This window comes from Ovis aries, chromosome 1, assembly GCF_016772045.2.
Source record: "Ovis aries strain OAR_USU_Benz2616 breed Rambouillet chromosome 1, ARS-UI_Ramb_v3.0, whole genome shotgun sequence".
Lineage (NCBI taxonomy): Eukaryota > Metazoa > Chordata > Mammalia > Artiodactyla > Bovidae > Ovis > Ovis aries.
Window position 1 is genome coordinate 216,122,336 of NC_056054.1, and position 13,261 is coordinate 216,135,596.

At 40.4% G+C, this 13,261-nt stretch overlaps 1 protein-coding gene across 5 annotated transcripts in view; it reads right to left on the minus strand.

The window, feature by feature from the left end:
• Window positions 1–13,261, minus strand: part of FNDC3B (fibronectin type III domain containing 3B) — a 355,159-nt gene that overhangs the window by 307,402 nt on the left and 34,496 nt on the right. For 2 of the 5 annotated variants that reach the window (XM_060393645.1, XM_060393644.1), the window contains exon 1: window positions 1–13,261. This exon is cut by the window's left edge; it is cut by the window's right edge and continues 20,653 nt beyond it. The exons of the other annotated variants lie outside the window; for them this stretch is intronic. The gene's annotated coding sequence lies outside the window, so the exon portion shown is untranslated. 5 annotated transcript variants of the gene reach the window in all.

The following is a 13,261-nucleotide window of genomic DNA, read 5'->3' on the forward strand; positions in this document are numbered from 1 at the left end:
ACGCTGACGAGCTTCGCTATCCTGCAAGAACACGGGTCCGTGCTGCCAGGTTTTCAAGAGAAAGCAGAAACCTTGTTTTATGGGAAATCCCTTCATTTTCAAAAGCTGCCTCCAAATTTTAAAAAACACTGTGCATGCCACATCTCCTGGCCCAGTTTAAAAATTCAATCTCACCCTATCAGATGAAATAACTGGCATTATCCAGAGGTGTCCAATCATTTGCCCAAAGCTGGAAATATCACCTAAACTCAGTCTCTTCAATGTATAGTACTAGGTATACAATATACCACATGTTGATTCACTTAATCACCAAACTTACTGTGGACCTACTAGGGGTTAGATGCTGCTCCAGACCAGTAATTCACCAGTGCACAGGAGAAACACAAGACAAAACCCCTTGCTCTGATGGAGTTTACATTCTAGAAAGGAGAAACTTGGGTCTGATTAGAAAAGACCCTAATGGTGTGAAAAACTGAGGGCAAGAGAAGGGCGCGACAGAGGATGAGATGGTTGGATGGCATCACTGACTCAACAGACACAAGTCTGAGCAAACTCATGGAGATAGTCATGGTCGGAGAAGCCTGGCGTGCTGCAGTTCACAGGGTCGCAAAGAGCCGGGCACGACTTAGCAACTGGACAACAACAAAGGAGAAACATGATCATACCAAGTTAGGTAGCAGTATGTAAGACAGTGATGCTCTTATATCACTGTGTGCTTAAAAAAGCACACACATGAAAAAAGAGCAGGTCAAGCAGAATGAAGGGTACTACAGAACTAGTGTCATGTCTTACGAAGGCTTTAGTCGGGGCCAAAATCTTTTCTAAGTAGGGAGAAGCCTAACACAGCTCACATGTAACCAATGCGCAAATTACCTTGTGCATGCCTGTTTCCTCATTCACAAAATAAAGATATTGTTTACCTGACCTATCTAATGCCCATTATTGTAAGACAATCTTCAGTTACTGCTTGAGAAAAGTGAATTTATAATGTTTTAATATTATATTTATGATGCAGTATTGTGATTATTTCTAGACATTCAGAATACCTCTTCAACATCCTAAGCACTTAATAGATTCTAATCCTTCAAAAGGAAAAAGCAGCCACTAAAATCATTAACATTTCCTCTCCGCTCTAATGTTGACTGATCCAAGGCCACAGAAGTATAGCAACCACTATGAATTTTGAGCTACAGTGTGGTGAAATGTAGACAACTTCTATTTTTTTATGCCACCTGGTGCAAAGAACTGACTCATTAGGAGGAAAGACTGAAGGCAAAAGAAGAAGGGGGCGACAGAGGATGAGATGGTTAGATAGCATCGCTGACTCAATGGACATAAAACTGAGCAAACTCCAGGAGACAGAGGAAAACAGGAGCACAGCGTGCTGCAGTCCACCATCCACAAAGAGTCGGACGTGACTTAGTGACTGAGCGACTGAGCAACAGCTCGGCGGTGGGGGGTGGGGCTGGGGGCGGGGTTTATTTTAACTTAAAAAGTACAATGAACTTTCCTAATAATTTTTTTAAAACCCTTAAGGCCACAGTGCAGTGAAGAAACAGAGCTAAACCTAGGCCTGGGTCCACATGGCAACCACTTCCATTTCACAAAAGATGTTAAGGATTTAATAGTGTAGGAACAAGATTTATAATCCCTGATGATTTGCTTGTGATATCATTTATAACTGACCACATCCATAAGTATCATAACAAGATGTCAATTTACAGAAGAAATAAAGTTCTTCATATTTTCCTCCCTTTTTCATTCTCCTGATTATCTAGCAGTTACCATTTTCATTTTCGCTTATTTTGAATTTGCTTCCTAACAGCTAATATCTTTTACTCTCTGTTAAGTTGCTAGCAATGCATTTTATTGGATCATCTTTACTTTCTAGCACATAAATGGACAGAAAGTACAGGACATTATCATTGTGAGACGCTCTCCATCACTCTCCGGTGCTCCTCCATGTCCTGCCAGGTGTGCTAAAAGGTGAAGCCTTGACCATCTTGTGTTCAGGCTATTTCTCAAAGTTTTGATTGTAATGAACGACTTTGACAGATAGGATAATGGCACTCCTCTAGACAAATCGCAAGTTCACTCACTGCATGCTACAAAAGTAGTGGATTCTCCAAGTAAAGTGGCTCAGCAGTAAAGAATCTGCCTGCCAATGCAGGAGACTTGGGTTCCCTGTGTCGGGGAAGATCCCCTGGAGAAGGAAATGGCAACCCACTCCAGTATTCTTGCCTGGGAAATTCCATGGACAGAGGAGCCCGCTGGGCTCCAGTCCATGGAGTCACAAAACAGTCAGACACGACTTGGCGACTAAACAACACCACCACAAAGCAGAAACACCATCTCACTGTGCACAACCCCATCTGCGTGCTCCACATCACCCATGTGGGACTTGGGGGCAAGGAGGAACTGATACAAGTACTGGAGCTCATGCTGTTTGGTACACCCTTGGCTCTGGTCCCTTGTCTTCTGCCAACAGTGGTAAGACAGTAGCGGGGTCACTATTATCCTAAGGCAAAATCAAACCCCAGACTCAACAATGTCAAATCAAGTTGAAGAATCACACATTTATTCAGCTATGTCATTCTTGGTATGCTTATATACAACACTTGCAAATCCTCAGACCTTAAATGCATGCCTAATTTCTTCTGTGCTTTATCACTGATGTACACAAACATAAACACACACTACAATAGAATATCCCACTCCGTATTAGGTTTCAGAACTAGTTAATAAGCTCCAATGGAATCCATCTGTCACTAATTCAAGACCTCCTACTTCTAAATGAAGTTAATCAGAGAGCTACATCTGGATGTGAACCTGGTGTTTCCAATCAAGTTTTCCATCCTTTCCCCCTCTGCACAGGAAAACAGAGTAAGTTCTAGGCAGAGTCCTAAAAGTCCAGATTAAATCACACGTCTCTGGGCCTGAATCTGTTTACCCATAAAGCAAGAGGGCTGGACCACAGGGACTCGTCTCTTTTTCCAGTTAGAATTCCGATGATTCTACTTTCAGCCTATACATGGGTGGAACATTCCTTGCTGCTTTGTTCAGTGCTGGAGAGGTTTTTGAAGTGTGGTCCTGCTGAAAAGCTGGAGAATGAACTAGATGTCCTCTCAAGATGCCTTGTGGCCTTATAATCCCATGATGTGCTTATAATGGAATTTGGCTATCCTTATAATTAGAAATGTAGCCTGCTGGTCACACATCTGGATCAGATAAATCTGCACAAATAGCATTTCACCAGAAGCAGAAATGCCAAGCACATAACAGCTGTGTTGTTACATCAGCCTTGCAAATAACAAGGAATACTATTTATCCATAGAAAGCAAATGACTACGGCAGACAGGGATAAAGCTGATTTCATTCAAATTACTTTGGGGTGGGAGACATGTTTATAAAAGAAAAAAATATATGTTGGTTAGACTTTCAAATTTACAAGATCAGTATAGGAAAGAATTCCCATACGTAAAAGACCACAAATGCCAAAACACTACTTCCTTATTTCCTGCCATCCTAGTTAATGATGAGTTTCTTGTTATTGAACTTTTTTAAACGTAATAGGCTCCTCTGACTTGCATGTCAACATATCACAAGAAGCCATGAACCTAATCCACAATTAAGTATTATCAAAGTGTCAAATGTACTCTGGGAATAATCACAACCATAGAAAATAAATGTGCTTCAAGTTAACAATTAATTTCACTCAACCAATGTGCTAGATAATATGAAACAAGAGGAAATTATTTTCCTTAAAAGAAATAAACACTCTTCCTACCCAATTAGGTAAGCATTAACCACCTTACACTTTGAAGCTCATTTCTTAAACCCCAAAACTTAATGTGCTAATCTATTTGCTCGGAGGAACAACTGACAAAAGGCATGACTAATGGTAAACAGGTATGAATACAAAATCTGTCACCTATTACTAACCTTACCAACACAACTGCTCAGTCTTCAAATTTGCAATACTGTTAGTAATTTTATTTTCCCCATTCAATGGGCGACATTTCTGATGGATAGAGAAAATAGCAGTGACTGGAGAGGTAAATTAAGACAAAAGCATGGTTCTTTTTTTTTTTAATATTTATTTATTTCTTCATTTGACTGCACCAGGTCTTAGTTGCAGCATGTGGGATCTAGTTCCCTGACCAGGGATTGAACTTGGGGCCCCTGAATTGGGAGCCTGGAGTCTTAGCCACTGGACCACCAGGGAAGTCCAAAAGCATGGTTCTTAAAGGGGAGAATCCAAAAGGTAATCAGATTCTTACTTCACATTTTCTAATATTAACTGAAAACTACTAGTAACAATCAGTCTTTGAATGAATTATGAAAGGAGTACAGGGATTAAAAAAAAAGTTTAACTAGACAGATGATTCTTTGGAAGAATATAATAAGTCACAACTTTCAATCTTTATATATCGATTTTTAAGCTTAAAGCCTTAGACTAAAATGATACCCTGTGATGGTCAGCTAATTGATTTTCTAAAGAATGTTAGTCAACTATTTCCAAACACTGGGAAACAACTTAGGCAATCGAAATTCTCAACCGATTTTAATTCTTAAGGAAGTCACTATAAGAAAATGAGTTAATACTTCAAAACCCCTAGAAGAGAATCTAACAGATGCATTATATTTTATGTGCAACCACCGAGTAGCCCTAGTAGATACAACCAACAGGAGATTCATAGTGTAAACCCTCTTGGGGGCCTAAAAGACTTTGGCTAAGTAAATATCAACTCTCAACCTGTGATGGGCTTATCAATGAACCACCATCAAAACACAGGTGACAGCAAGGCCTTCTGGCTTTATGCCAAAGTGAAACATCAGATGGGCAGATCCCATCCCTTCAAGGATACTGCCAAAACTTCTAAGGTTCAAAAGGCTATCTCCAACCTGAAGGATGGGAACTCTCAGGATAAGGAAAATGGGGAGCCCCCCTCTTTTAAAATAATTCTTTCAGGTAATTGAATGTCATTGGCAATTAGGAGTGAAATATGAGCTTTTTATAAGGTAAACCTTGTTGGGAATGCCCTGGCGGTCCAGTGGTTAGGACTTGGCTCTTTCACTGATAGACTCGATTCCTGGTCAGGGAACTAAGATCCCACAAGCCATGCAGCATGGCCAAAAGAAGATAAATCTTATTTCCCTGTTTTGATTTTTTTCCATACTTCTGTTTTCTTGATTTAGAGGTGTAAACAGATTCCTAATACATATTTTTTAAAATAATGACTTACCAATCTTTTTCTCTATCCTCTATTATTTTAATGTTATTCTTTTGTTTTATTTAGGCTTTGTGATTTTAGACTTAGAACCAAGAATTTGAGATTTTTGCACAGCCACACAGGATTTCAGTTACCAAGGCTGCCAGACCAACAGCTAGTCCAGAAGTGCAGAAATCCACTCTCTTTTTTCAAAGAAATAGATTTTCTGCCTCCATGCTTTCCATTTCCAAGAACAATACTTCTCTCACGATAAGGAGAAACCCAAAAAACAAGGGGCCACATTGATCAGAGCTCAGCCTCACTCTCATCCCTCACACACACCTCACTTTTTAAAATGCTCTGGGTCCTACCCTTCCTTAGTAGAAGTTAAATTTCATCATCTTAAAGGATACTGACGATTTCCCAGATCGTAGCTGTCCAGGTATTACCTACCATCTCCACAAAGTAAGTAAGTGAAGTCGCTCAGTCGTGTCTGACTCTTTGCGACCCCGTGGACTGTAGCCTACCAGGCTTCTCCGTCCATGGGGTTCTCCAGGCAAGGAAACTGGAGTGGGGTGCCATTTCCTTCTCCAGGGGACCTTCCCAACCCAGGGATCGAACCCGGGTCTCCCACATTGGAGGCAGATGCTTTAACCTCTGAGCCACCAGGGAAGATTAAAGCTTCAGTATAAATACAACTGAGTGCTAAAGTAAGACTTTGACAATGGCTATACAGGAATATTCCCAAGATGCCTCCGTTTTGGTGGTAAAAAACGTCCTGACTCCAAAATTTCTTTCCAACTACCTGAAGTCTTTTGTATCACTACCTGCCCAATTGACTTATCTAGTTCTTCCTGGTCTCTCTTTGATAAAAGCAGGAGCACCTGGAGTTCTAGCTACCCACCCCCCACCTTCAGTAAACTACGCCCCGCCCCTGCCAAAGGAGAACAGCAGATACGAAAGGAGGCAGAGACCTGCTCAGGACTTCACCAGGTCTGAGGGCCTTGCAGACTCCTGCAACTCAATACAGATTTCACCCCAATCAGCAAAAGACATGGGATACTAAGGCCTCATTTCAGATTCTAACCACATAGTTTAACAACATGACACTTTTCGTTCTTAATATAAGAAACTAGTCATTTCTAAGAGTCTACAGCACATAATTTCTACAGGTATCGCAAAGGTTGTTAAAATACCTACCTCAGAGCTTAACCAAAAAAGTGGGGAGGGGTAGTTTGTGTTATCCCCTGTATCGGTGTGTCAAGAGACCATCAGGCAAACACTCCCCAAGGCAATCATGTGACACTCACCAGGAGAACGCCCCATAAAAGGTTGCCTTACAGGAACCTCTAGAACTTTAATGTGAACTGTCTCCCCCTCATTTTAGGAAATGCTCCTCAACCCAGTGAGCACAAGAAGGACGCCTGGGTGGCAGCCAGCAGAAAGCTATCATTAAAGTCAAAAGCATTTTGTGCAGACTGCCTTCAACCAAAGGGTTTTCATCTGCTGCAAACCAAATGCTTCAGTATATTTAAATATTTACTTCAATCAACCTTGTTTGAAAGAAACCAGGATGAAGAGACGAGGTAGACTTCTTCACAATCTAAAATGCACCATTTCCAAACAAACAACAAATGAATACTTTCTACAGATGTTGTCATATTGTCAAATGGTTCCTCTAGCCTTCTTCTCATGCACATGGACCGACCTTCTATTAGAGTGGACACCTGTGCTCGTCTTCCCAAACCCCAATATTTCATTTGCATGGCAATATTACAGAATTACAGTATTACAATATACAATATACAGTATATACAATATATAAATTACAGAATTACAGTAAGATGGTAGGTGCTGAGAGAGGGTATCAGAAGGCAGACAGAATGAAGCCATGATCATAGAAAAGAGCCAATCTGATCACACAGACCACAGCCTTGTCTAACTCAATGAAACTAAACCATGCTGTGTAGGGCCACCCAAGACAGCCAGGTCATGGTGGAGAGGTCTAACAAAATGTGGTCCACTGGAGAAGGGAATGGCAAACCACTTCAGTATTCTTGCCTTGAGAACCCCATGAACACTATGAAAAGGCAAAAAGATAGGACACTGAAAGATGAACTCTCCAGGTCAGTAGGTGCCAATATGCTACTGGAGATCAGTGGAGAAATAACTCCAGAAAGAATGAAGGGATGGAGCCAAAGCGAAAACAACACCCAGCTGTGGATGTGACTGATGATAGAAGCAAGGTCTGATGCTATAAAGAGCAATATTGCATAGGAGCCTGGAATGTCAGGTCCATGAATCAAGGCAAATTGGAAGTGGTCAAACAGGAGATGGCAAAAGTGAGCATAGACATTTTAGGAATCAGCAAACTAAAATGGACTGGAATGGGTGAATTTAACTCAGCTACCCATTATATCTACTACTGTGGGCAAGAATCCCTTAGAAGAAATGGAGTAGCCATCATGGTTAACAAGAGTCCAAAATGCAGTACTTGGATGCAATTTCAAAAATGACAGAATGATCTCTGTTCATTTCCAAGGCAAACCATTCAATATCACAGTTATCCAAGCCTATGCCCCGACCAGTAACGCTGAAGAAGCTGAAGTTGAATGGTTCTATGAAGCCCTGCAAAACCTTTTAGAACTAACACCCAGAAAAGATGTCCTTTTCATTATAGGGGACTGGAATGCAAAAGTAGGAAGTCAAGAAACACCTGGAGTAACAGGCAAATTTGGCCTTGGAGTACAGAATGAAGCAGGGCAAAGGCTAATAGAGTTTTGCCAAGAAAATGCACTGGTCATAGCAAACACCCTCTTCCAACAACACAAGAAAAGACTCTACACATGGACATCACCAGATGGTCAACATCGAAATCAGATTGATTATATTCTTTGCAGCCAAAGATGGAGAAGCTCTATACAGTAAGCAGAAATAAGACTGGGAGCTAACTGTGGCTCAGATCATGAACTCCTTATTACCAGATTCAGACTTAAATTGAAGGAAGTGGGGAAAACCACTAGACCATTCAGGTATGACCTAAACCAAATCCTTTATGATTATACAGTGGAAGTGAGAAATAGATTTAAGGGACTAGATCTGATAGACAGACTGCCTGATGAACTATGGATGGAGGTTCGTGACATTGTACAGGAGACAGGGATCAAGACCATCACCAAGAAAAAGAAATGCAAAAAAACAAAATGGCTGTCTGAGGAGGCCTTACAAATAGCTGTGAAAAGAAGAGAAGCCAAAAGCAAAGAAGAAAAGGAAAGATAAACCCATTTGAATGCAGAGTTCCAAAGAATAGCAAGGAGAGATAAGAAAGCCTTCCTCAGTGATCAGTGCAAAGAAATAGAGGAAAACAATAGAATAGGAAAAACTAGAGATCTCTTCAAGAAAATTAGACATATCAAGGGAACATTTCATGAAAGATGGGCACAATAAAGGACAGAAATGGTATGGACCTAACAGAAGCAGAAGATATTAAGAAGAGGTGGCAAGAATACACAGAAGAACTGTACAAAAAAGATCTTCATGACCCAGATAATCACGATGGTGTGATCACTCACCTAGAGCCAGACATCCTGGAATGTGAAGTTAAATGGGCCTTAGGAAGTATCACTATGAACAAAGCTAGTGGAGGTGATGGTATCCAGCTGGGCTATTTCAAATCCTAAAAGATGATGCTGTGAAAGTGCTGCACTCAATATGTCAGCAAGTTTGGAAAACTCAGCAGTGGCCACAGGACTGGAAAAGATCAGTTTTCAGTCCAATCCCCAAAGAAAGGCAATGCCAAAGAATACTCAAACTACTGCACAGTTGCACTCATCTCACACGCTAGTAAAGTAATGCTCAAAACTCTCCAAGCCAGGCTTCAGCAATACATGAAACATGAACTTCCAGATGTGCAAGCTGGTTTTAGAAAAGGCAGAGAAACCAGAGATCAAATTGCCAACATCCGCTGGATCATTGATAAAGCAAGAGAGTTCCAGAAAAACAAATATTTCTGCTTTATTGATTATGCCAAAGCCTTTGACTGTGTGGATCACAATAAACTGTGGAAAATTCTGAGAGAGATGGGAATACCAGACTGCCTGACCTGCCTATTGAGAAATCTGTATGCATGTCAGGAAGCAACAGTTAGAACTGGACATGGAATAACAGACTGGTTCCAAATAGGAAAAGGAGTACGTCAAGGCTGTATATTGTCACCCTGCTTATTTAACTTATATGCAGAGTACATCATGAGAACGCTGGGCTGGAAGAAGCACAAGCTGGCATCAAGATTGCCAGGAGAAATATCAATAACCTCAGATATGCAGATGACACCACCCTTATGGCAGAAAGTGAAGAAGAACTAAAGGGCCTCTTTATGAAAGTGAAAAAGGAGAGTGAAAAGTTGGCTTAAAGCCCAACATTCAGAAAACTAAGATCATGGCATCCAGTCCCATCACTTCATGGCAAACAGGGGAAACAGTGGCTGACTTTATTTTGGGGGGCTCCAAAATCACTGCAGATGGTGACTGCAGCCATGAAGTTAAAAGACTCTTACTCTTTGGAAGAAAAGTTATGACCAACTTAGATATTAAAAAGCAGAGACATTACTTTGTCAACAAAGGTCCATCTAGTCAAGGCTATGGTTTTACTAGTAGTCATATATGGATGTGAGAGCTGGACTGTAAAGAAAGCTGAGCACTGAAGAATTGATGCTTTTGAACTGTGGTGTTGGAGAGACTCTTGAGAGTCTCTTGGACTGCAAGGAGATCAAACCAGTCCACCCTAAAGGAGATCAGTCCTGGCTGTTCATAGGAAGGACTGATGTTGAAGCTGAAATTCCAGTGCTTTGGCCACCTGATGCAAAGAGCTGACTCATTTGAAAAGACTCTGATGCTGGAAAAGATTGAAGGCAGGAGAAGGGGATGACAGAGGATGAGATGGTTGGATGGCATTACCGACTCAATGGACATGAGTCTGGGTAAACTCCAGGTGGTGATGGACAGGGAGGCCTGGCGTGTTGCAGTCCATGGGGTCGCAAAGAGTCAGACACAACTGAGCAACTGAACTGAACTGAATTACAGAATAGCTACTTTCACAGATCTTAAGTACACAGGGAGGGTACATTTAAAGAATTTAAGTATAAAGTGTCACCTCATGCTAAGGATGTCAAGTGGAAGTTCACAAAGAGTTTAAAATAGATCTGATTTGCATGTTTTCCTGAAATCATCTAATTAGACATGTTCTTTTCTGTGTATTTTAGATTACTACTTTTGATTTTGAGGCAACATTTCACTCTGAAGATGAAAATATGACTTTTTTTTAAGGTGACTTTAATACAAGTTGTCCAAATACTTTTTCAATCCACCTTTGAGAACTCAACATTAGGCAGCTTACAAAGTATTCAAGTTTTCTTCTTTGGTGGTGGGGTAGGGGGAGGATAAAAAAATCAAGCATGTCTATAGTGAGAGTCTTTCTACATGAGATCATAGTAAAGAATTCATTAATTCTCTCTCGGACAAGTACACTGGAGGCCAACATCTTTGTGCAGAGAAGGGAGACAGCATTCATCAATTAAGTGCAGTATTGTTCTAGGGCTTTGTTTATAAATCCAGCATACATCGCCATCTGTTAACTTGGACTAGAAAGCTTTAATTGATATTTACGTAGTTCAGAATAAAGTAAAGGAAGAGGCCTGTGTGAAAATGCTACCCCATAAACATTTTCACACCCTGGACCAATACTATTCTGACTGAGTTAATGTCATGTTGAAGGCTTGCTCCCCTGTTCTTTCTCTAAACTTTAGTTTCTCAAGTTAGAAATATATTTACAATCTTCTACAAAAATTCCTAATTTGTTAATTTTTCAAATGGAAAGAAGAAATTCTGACTAAAGATAAATAAATTGCAACTTCACCTACGCAGTTTTTCTTAAGTCTCCAGATTCCTTATGTTACATTCAACGTAGAATAAACATGATCTTTTTTACCATTCCATTTCTGTCTACTTCAAATTCTAGGTCTCCAAGTATTTGTTCTTGATTAATTTTATTTACCTATAATCATATTCAAGGTGTACTTAAATGGCTTGATCACCAGTTTATATACAGCTTCGAGTATGCAGATTTTAACTCAAATACAAACTTTGAAGACAAGAATCATATTTTTATTCATTTCACCCACTCAAAACTCTTCTCCACTGACCCCTATCCTGAATAAATTACTTTATATACAGCAGACATTTTAGTTAACTTTTTAACTATAAACTAAATTTGTCCATGCCAAAGTCACTCTAGAAATAGTTACAATTTTATTTAAAAATACTTCATTGTCCCCCCAAATTAAAGGCCCCTTGATGCCTTTGTGACATGAATGGAATTTGCAGGCTTTCATCAATGTTAAAGAAGCGGTCAATGTTCCTAAAACCACTCTGAAACTCTTGAAAAATAAGTTAGTATCTTTGTGCTTTGATACCCTTTTAAAACTCTCTAATTTTGACTTAACTTTTCTCTTAGTGAATTAACATTTTTTAAAGCTTCATACATAAACTGCCTCCCTAGAAGTGGACGTTTCAACTTTGCGGAGATGTGCACTCAAGCTGAAAGGCAGGAAGAGCTCACAATTCAGAAGGGAAATACCTAACAGGCATGCAACAGCCACACAAGACCACGTGCAACGGGGCACCAAAGGCGAGCTCTACGGGCAAGGGCCTGGCTGCGACTCGCCCTCACACTCCCAGCAGCAGCGCCACTCTCTGCAACCACGCTCTCTGAAAGCAAAGGCTGGGATGTTGCTCCCTGTGGTATCCCAAAACACCAAGAAGAGTCCTAACACATATCTGCGTTCAGTAAATGTGTGGAATAAATATTTGTAGAAAAAAATGTGTAACACACAGTAGACATTAGTAGAATGGGCATTCCTTTAGGTAAAACAGTCAGTGACCCACTAAATTGGGTCACAAAGATTAAAGGCAAAGTATTGATTTGATTCTGTTATATATATTTAAAATTTTTGCATATTTACTGGACTGTATGGCAAAATATATCTCAACATGCATGCCAGTCAAAATTTGTGGAAAAACAGTGCCCAGTTTTCACCATGATAATTTGGGTTCCATATAAACATGAGAGATGTTCAACAACAACAACAAAAATTAACTGATTGCTTCTTAAAGAAACTGTTAGTGAATAGTCAAAGGAATCAAGAATTTCATTAACCATGAAGGTAAAATACCCCAAATCAAACTGGTAGGTAGAGGGCAGAACCAGGCCTGGAAGCCAGTCTCCAGAGCCCCCTAGTCTACTGCCTTGCAGTGGATCACAGTGCCTCTAGCACAGGCTGGCGACCACGCGTCAAGATGTCACATACAGGGGTCTTGACACTGGTTGGAACAAATAATGAGATGACCACCTTGGTGGAGATAGATGAAAATCTTTGATGTAGGGGCTTCCCTGATGGCTCAGTGGTAAAGAATTCGCCTGTCAATGCAGGAGACAGGTTCACTCCCCAGTCTGGGAAGATCCCACATGCCTCGGAACAACTCAGCCCACGCACCACAACTACAGAAGCCCAGGCACCCTAAAGTCTGTGCTCCACAAGGGAAGCCACCACGATGAGAAGGCCATGCACTGCAACTCGCGAAAGCCCACATGCGGCAACAAAGACCCAGCACAGCCAAAAAGAAAATAATTTGTTTTTTAATCTTTGATTTAAAATTACAAGTACTGCTCTTATCTTTTGATGGTCAGATCTATAAATTATCAGGATAATGAGATAATTCGGATTTCACCTACATATATGTCAATAGTTAAAGAGCTCAGGACTTGAAACATGACCAAACGCATTAAGGAAAAATCAAAGCCCTTCTTTTGAAGTTTTAGAAGACACAAAGACAAGAAAAAAATACCACTTTGACAAAGAAAGCATTAGATAACCCTTAACTAAAAGAAGAAATACCACCTTGAGATGTTACAAAACTTAAAAAATCTCTGAAATTGGAATGCCCCTTGCCATGTTTTCCCCTGAGACCTGTTCATACAATTCCCTACCAGTC